Here is a 7,449-nt window from a genome sequence, read left to right as displayed (position 1 = left end):
AAAAAAAAAAAAAAAAAAAAAAAAAAAAAACCCTCCTACTTTTATCATCATTCCATAATGGAATGTTGAGAAGACATAAGAGAAGTAGCCTTTAATTTAAATTTACTTTATTCCAAATGCTAAGATTGGTGACAACTTTGTCATAGACTATCATTGGTCCAGGAACTGGCATTTGGGAACCGCTGAGCTATGTCACATGCCATAAAGGTCAGTCTATCTGATAGTATACTCACTATAGGATCTATTAGCTAGAGATGCCAACCACCATCATCAAGCCAACGGCCAGATGAGCTAATGCCATTACATTTACTTGTCTGCAATTGAACAAATAACTTCCAATTTACAAAAGAAAGAAATAAAGCATGGGAGGTAAAGTCAAAATCCTGACTCTCACCTCTATTTGGGAAATTCATTCAACCTCTTACCCTCAGTTTCTTCATCTGGGATAGCAATACATTACCCATATGGATATTTTGAGGATTAATAGGAAAGTTCATTGGGGTTAATAACTTCTCTATTATTCCCCTCCCTGACAGAATACAAACTAAATTTCCTCCAAAAGGAATAAGCTCCAAACCATTTACAGTAGGGCTTTCTTTTCTATATGACTCTAGAACAGGCAATGTACCCAACTGGCTCCTGTGTTTCCTACCATGGAGGAACAAACTTTGGCCAGCTAAGAACTCTGGGAGAATAAATTTTGCTGGCAAGAGAGATAACCTCACCAAAATTTAAACTCCATGGAAGCTGGAACTTTGTTCATAGCTGAGTTCTCAGTACCTATTACAGTGCTTGGCACATTTAAATGTTCCATAGATGAATGAGGAATAAGAAAATAAATCAGAGCCCTAGAACAAAATGAATCACAATAAAACTGCTATCAAAATTACCCAACAGGAGTGGGAACCCTGTGTTCCACTTCACAATCTTCACCCTCTTCAATCCTCTTCTCCCCACCTCCCAATTTCCCCTGCCATGCAATGCTTCTCCAACAAGTTCTGCACAGTCCCAGAGGCAGAACCTGGCTTTGGGAGAAAACAGGCAGAATTAAATTCAATATGCAGAACCATCTTTTCAGGGTCCTTGCAATCTGTGCACAAGTCTGTCATGCTGCAACTGCTTGTACGGTGCTCACTGGTGGCTCTGAAGACCTTCGGGAGCATCAATCAACTGTATAGAGGATGGTCAGCTACGAGCTATGAATAACAAAACTAATTAACATTCATTGAGCATTTTCATTGTGCCAGGCTCTATATCTGTTTTATATGTATTATCTCACTTCATTCTCAGTGAAACCCAAGGTAGTTGCTATTTTCATCCCCATTTTCTAGATGGTGAATCTGTGGCATAGAAAGGTGAAATAGTTTGTCCAAGGTCACAAAGCTGATTCTCTGCAAAATCCATGCTCTTAACTATGGCACTATATAAAATACAGATTTTATAGCACTTCCAAGTCTTTGGCATGGGTTGTATGTAAGCATATTCATATTGTGATGTGAATTTTCTTAAATAAATCTCATTCCTTTTGATTTTCTTATACTGGGATATAAGTTGAAAAGATAAATATGAAAAAAGAAAACCAAGTCTAAAAGCAAAAGTAGAGTTTGAAGTGACTAGAGTGAAAAGAACAACACTGTTCTTCCTCCTTCAATTGTCTTCTTCCTCCTCTGTATACCTCAGTCCTGCCCCTTTACCACCATCACCCCTGTCTGATATAATATCATTTCTTACCTTCACTACTACTGCAAAGTCTTCCTAACTGATCTGCCTCCACCCACTTTCACCCACCTCGACTGCCCCCCACACCTGCCACCCCATCCTATCAATACTTCAAGAAAGCAAGCAAGCACAGGATGTTTTAAAAATCACCAGAGCAGTTTTTAAACACAGCCCTCATTATGGCCATCCTTCTGCCTAACACCTTTTTCAATTGCTTTCTTTTACATTCAGGAGAAAAGCAAAAGTCCTTAACAGGGCCAACAAGGCCTTTCCTGTCCAGGCCCTGCCTCAAGCCTCCAGCCACATGGCCTCTGCCCCTTGTTTCCGGCCACATGGCTCCTGCCCCTTGTTACTTCTACTTCAGCCCCAGGGCTTGTGTGCTTCCTGTTCTCTCTGCCTGACCAGCTCTGCCATCACTTCTCCACCTAAGGGAGTCTTTCCTATCTTCCAGGCTGCTTACCATGACCTTGCCTACACAGAGCACCCATGTGCCTGCTGCATGACAGCGGCTCAGTAGATGTGGTTAAGTGAACGAATAAAGGAATGAATTTCTGGTAGTCCACATATCAGGTCTGTGGGCACCTAGTTTTAATATTATATCCTTCTGAATGATGAGGCTGGAATTCTTTCACTTTTGGCCTCCGCCATGATTGGCTCTGGATATAGGTCCAACCTGGGCCTGCAGATGGGTCTCATGACCCAATCCTATCAGGGAAGACAAAAGCCAGCCCTACTCAGAAGGAAAGCTATTCAATGAGATAGATAATCAAATGGAGTGATCTGTGTCTCAGTTAAAATCAGTAAGTGACCAGGAAGCCAGGAAGACAGTGGATGATGTACATGTGTCCTCCTGATTAATGCAGCAGCAGGCCAACATCATGACTTCTAGCAGAATTAATTGGAACAACCAGGTGGCCATTCCTGAGTTCCTGCTCTTGAAAGGTCAATTGCTTTCTCTGGACACTGAAACTCAGCTGCTTGTCTGAACTCCATATGCCCATTACACTTCTCACATCTCCCAATGTACTACTCATACTCTCTGCCTGACCCTTCCTATCACATCCTCATGCACACCATGGCTGTCCTTCTCCAGCTCCCACAACCTTTGAAGAAGTACCCAAGTTCCCTTAAGTCACCAACCCTCAGGGGGCCAGCAGGATCCAATATTCCATCCCCAAGCCTCTCATCATATTAACTAAAAGAGTGGCGGTTAAGTATGTTTTTGGGGGTTCAAATATGGTTAGAATCTAAAAAGGATATGGTCCTGTGGCAGATACTATGACTGACTTGCTTCAAATTTATTATAACCTCATTCTCATGTTTTCCTGTGCTGAAGAGGCCAGGAAGCCCAAAACTATGTTTCCCAGACTCCCTTGCAGCTAGGATTCCAGAAAGACTCTCCAGTATGCTCAAAGGAGATTTGAATTCAAAACTGAATTAATAGAAAGGGAACACAGAGCCCATATCTGGCATGAACTGAGGCAGAAGCAGCGTGTTCTGCAGTCAGCAGCTTCTAATTCAGTGATCTCCTGCAGCAGAAATGTAACTTTTCTGATTATGGATGAGGCTGTATATCTCTGAAGGCTGGGAGTTCCTGGATGCTCATCCTAGAGCCAGCTCTTCCAACACCCCAGATAATTTTGTAACCACTTAATGTTTGCTAATAAATCCTGTTCTGCTTAAATTAGCTAGAGTGGTTTCTGTTGTATGAAGTTGAATCCATCGGTACAAGCCCCAAAGAGTGACCTGTAGGCCTTTGGGACACTAGACATAGACTTGCTCAGTCTTTTTGGAGACCTTGCCCCAGGGCCAGGTCATTTCTCATCTGTGACAATTAGACCCTGGGTACTACCTTTCAGATATCACAACTCAGCAAACTGATGTCCAGCTTTTAGCAACACCAGGTTAAAGGATCATTCCCAGGAAGAGTGAGTCAATTCACCCAGGAGCCAGTCCCTGTGTTGTTGCCTCTAATTGCCTCTTGCTTTCCTTATTTACTGGCTTTGCACTTCCTTTCTTATTTGTCCATGAGTCAGCAAATGGACTTCCAAGGAACTCCTCATTCCTACTTGTAGGGCTATGAACCAAAGTTATAGGCTGCTTTTACCAATCACATCAAATATAAATAGTTACCCCTCTATATGCTCTGTTGCCCTCTGTATACACTCCAATGTAAAGCTTGTCACATTATATTATCATGATGTGCTTGCTACTACTAGACTATGTCTACATGAAGGTCAGGTCAGGGTCTATTTTATGGAGTATTGACTTCCTAGTGCTTAGTACTATGCTTTGCATGCAGTAGGTACTCAACAAATAGTTCTAGAGTTTTTTAATGAATACATAAATGTATGATAAAAATGTGGTGTTTCTTGCAAAATTTCAGAGACTTTTTCTAACTCCTCTAACTAATCAACAAAACACTACTACAGAGAGAAAGAAAACTGCCAGAAGACTACCAACTGAACAAACAGACTATTCTAGAATTGATAACTCACATAAAAAATTGTATAATCTCATGCTGCCTCTGGGGAATGTTAAAATTCTACAAAGTTATTGTATAACTCTATGAAGCTCTGTCCCCATATTATGATTTTCTTGGGCTTAGAATTGAATATATCTCAATATTGTATATTAAGGTATAATTATAATGAGATATTTGAAATCCAAAATAAAATTCTTTGACCATATCAAAGTCCTCCTTGGCAGTTCCTTCTCTCGAAGATTGACATTCACAGATCTCCAGTTACACCCATGCTCCTGCTCACAGTTAGCAACACACAAATGAATAGCAAATGGTGTCAGAAAAACAATCCTGAACACCTGTGTGTGTTTGTTTGCTTTTGGCATTTCATTCAACTGCTAGCTGTAAATTAATTATCATAGTCAAAATTAATTTATTTCCCCCTCCTCTATTTCCCAGTAGTACTTTCTTTATTCCGCAATTATGGCACCTAGCACATTTTCCCATGTATTGCAAAACTAATGTCTGCTCAGAACTCTACAATTTATAAAGCATTTATTACATATATTTAAGTCATCTTATTCTCACTACAGTCCTATGACTTAGATAGAGCCAGTATTAATAAGAAATGAGGAATAGAAACCTGAAACTCAGAAAGGGAAATCCTGGTCTAAGTAGGTAGCTAACAAATACCAAAGTCAGTTTGAGCTCAGGCCTTTTGGTTCAGAGCCTATATGCTTCACACACACTTCACGGAACAGGAAGTGACTATAATAGGTTCCTCATGGAAAGTCACAATGTGCACAGCTCTTTGTAAGCTCTGATAAATGCTACATTAAGAAAACATATTTAGTTTTAACGTTTTCTGTGACTCACCTATCAACATACTGTCGCATTGAGTTGCCCCGCATACTGGTTTAGGAATTGCTACACCATTTATTCAAAGATTGATAGAGAGCCACAACTATTATTGAAATGAGGGTCCTGGGTGATTAATTAGCTTAACTCACTAGCCAGCTGACTGGTTCTCATATACTAGGCTCAAAGCACTTGGATTCAAATTTATGCCACAGCATTTTATAAATGATATTTATTATATTAATACAAGCTGTGAATCTACTACACTGTTACCCAAAGAATGTGTCTGTAACCAGCTGAATCAGAATCATGCAGGGTTATTATTAATAATTCATGAAGATTCCCAGCCTCTGTGGTAGAGATACCAGATCAGAGGTCTCATCTTGGGGAGGAGACACAATAACATAAGATGCTGAGACCCAGTCTAGTTAGTAGCCCACTATTTTCCCAATCCTAGGTGGAATAGTGGCCCCCTATTTTTCCAATTCTAGGTGAAACTGTAGTCCACTATTTTCCCAATCCTAGGTGGAATAGTGGTCCATTATTTTCCCAATCCTAGGTGGAATAGTAGTGCACTATTTTCTCAATCCTCGGCCTGCACATCATAGGTGTTTAACAGATTCTTATTGATTCTGCTGCTTTTAACTTTTTATGCCCACAAAAGTTTGAGGACTACTGGTCACCTATATAGCAAACCACAATAAGAGAAAAGAGTATAGATAATAAATAAATGGTAAAAGAAAATAAGAGAGGTAAGTATGAACAGTGTTAGGAGGGACCAAGGTAAAGGTAATCAATTCTGCATAGAAGACCCTAGAAAGACATTACAGAGCATATTATAGTTGAATTGGGTCATGCAGAATGTTTTGTAATTAGCCAATCAGAAAAGCAATATAAAAGCACCATCCGTGGGAGAGCAGGCACTGGCTTGGAGAGGCAAACATATCTTAGATATCAGACATGAGCAAGTCTCCCATGAGAGCTTAGGGGCGGGGAGCAGAGGGCAAAGGTGAGGGGAACAGAAATATGTGGGAGGTGAAGCTATCTGTCATGATTGAGGCCACAGCATCTTGGATGTGGCCAAGATGCGCTGAAGCATCTTGGATAATGACAATGCGTGTGTGTCTGCACCTGAATTCTTAGAGCGGTGATTGATCTCAAAAGCAAATTGGCATAGCTGCCATCTAAGCTAACATGAGGGGGCGCTGCCCTCAGACAGGAAGCTCCCATAATGCTCAGTTGTTTTTCAGTGTATAGTTGTCTTTATATGACCAACAGGTGACTCTTTTTACCTATTTCAGGCCTTTTCTGGTACATTAACCAGTCAAGTCATAGGGCCTAAACATGCTGAGACCCTGAATCAGCCACTGTGGCTTTCAAACACACTGGATTGTCTGGCCTGTGATTTATCTGAAAAGGAGTCACAAATGGAGCCATGAGTCATTTTTAGCAACCGAGGCTTTAGAGTCAAACAGTAAATTCTGAGAAACCAGTTTCCGCTGTGGGCAGAACCCAGCTCTTGGTATCTAATCATTTGTCCAAGCCTCAGAACGGAGGAAGCTGATAAAATACTGTGATGGGTTCAGCCTGGACAGGATTTGCTAAGGGGATTTCAAAACTTGGAAGAAAAGTGGAATCCCTTTTTCCTGCCTCTCAGTGGAAAGGGGTGAGGACAGGCCCTCTGCACACACACTCAGTCTCCATTCCCAGAGAATTGGGCAGGAGTAAGGCCTGCAGAAGAGAGGAAAAGGCTGCTGGACCACAAGAAAGGTGGGCAGTCACCAAAACAAAAGGTCATTCCAGGCCTTCTCCCTGTGGGTCTCTCTCCTGCTCTCTATTGAGAGAAGAAAAGCAACCTAAGCAAGTCCGGCCTCTACTCTCCTCTGCATCAGCTTGTTTCTGCCTCCAGTTGGGCTCTTTCTCTGCAATCTCAGAGGAAGACAAGGAAAGCATAGCTCTTTGCTCACATCAACCTGTCTACCTGTGCCCCTGAGCTTGATTTTTCCACATCCAATAATAATGGCCCTGACCACACCCTTTACACAAAGGGTCTCATGCAATACTCCCAACAGTCTTGTGGACTGGAATACTGTTAGTACCTCCATGTTACAGATGAGGAAACTATGGCACACAGAGGCAAAGTCATTCACCCACAATTACCATCCCCTGCATAGATATAGAGCTGGAATGTGAAACCAGGTATTCTGACTTCAGAACGCATAGGCTTAGCCTCTACACCGCACTGCTTCGCAGGCAGAAATGAAGCTTAATCATACAAGCTTCAGGGCCGGGCACGGTGGCTCAAGCCTGTAATCCCAGCACTTTGGGAGGCCGAGACGGGCGGATCACGAGGTCAGGAGATCGAGACCATCCTGGCTAACACAGTGAAACTCCGTCTCTACTAAAAT

This window comes from Rhinopithecus bieti, unplaced genomic scaffold, assembly GCF_001698545.2.
Source record: "Rhinopithecus bieti isolate Rb0 unplaced genomic scaffold, ASM169854v2 scaffold_45617, whole genome shotgun sequence".
In the NCBI taxonomy this organism is placed as follows: domain Eukaryota; kingdom Metazoa; phylum Chordata; class Mammalia; order Primates; family Cercopithecidae; genus Rhinopithecus; species Rhinopithecus bieti.
Note: the sequence above shows the minus strand (reverse complement) of the source record.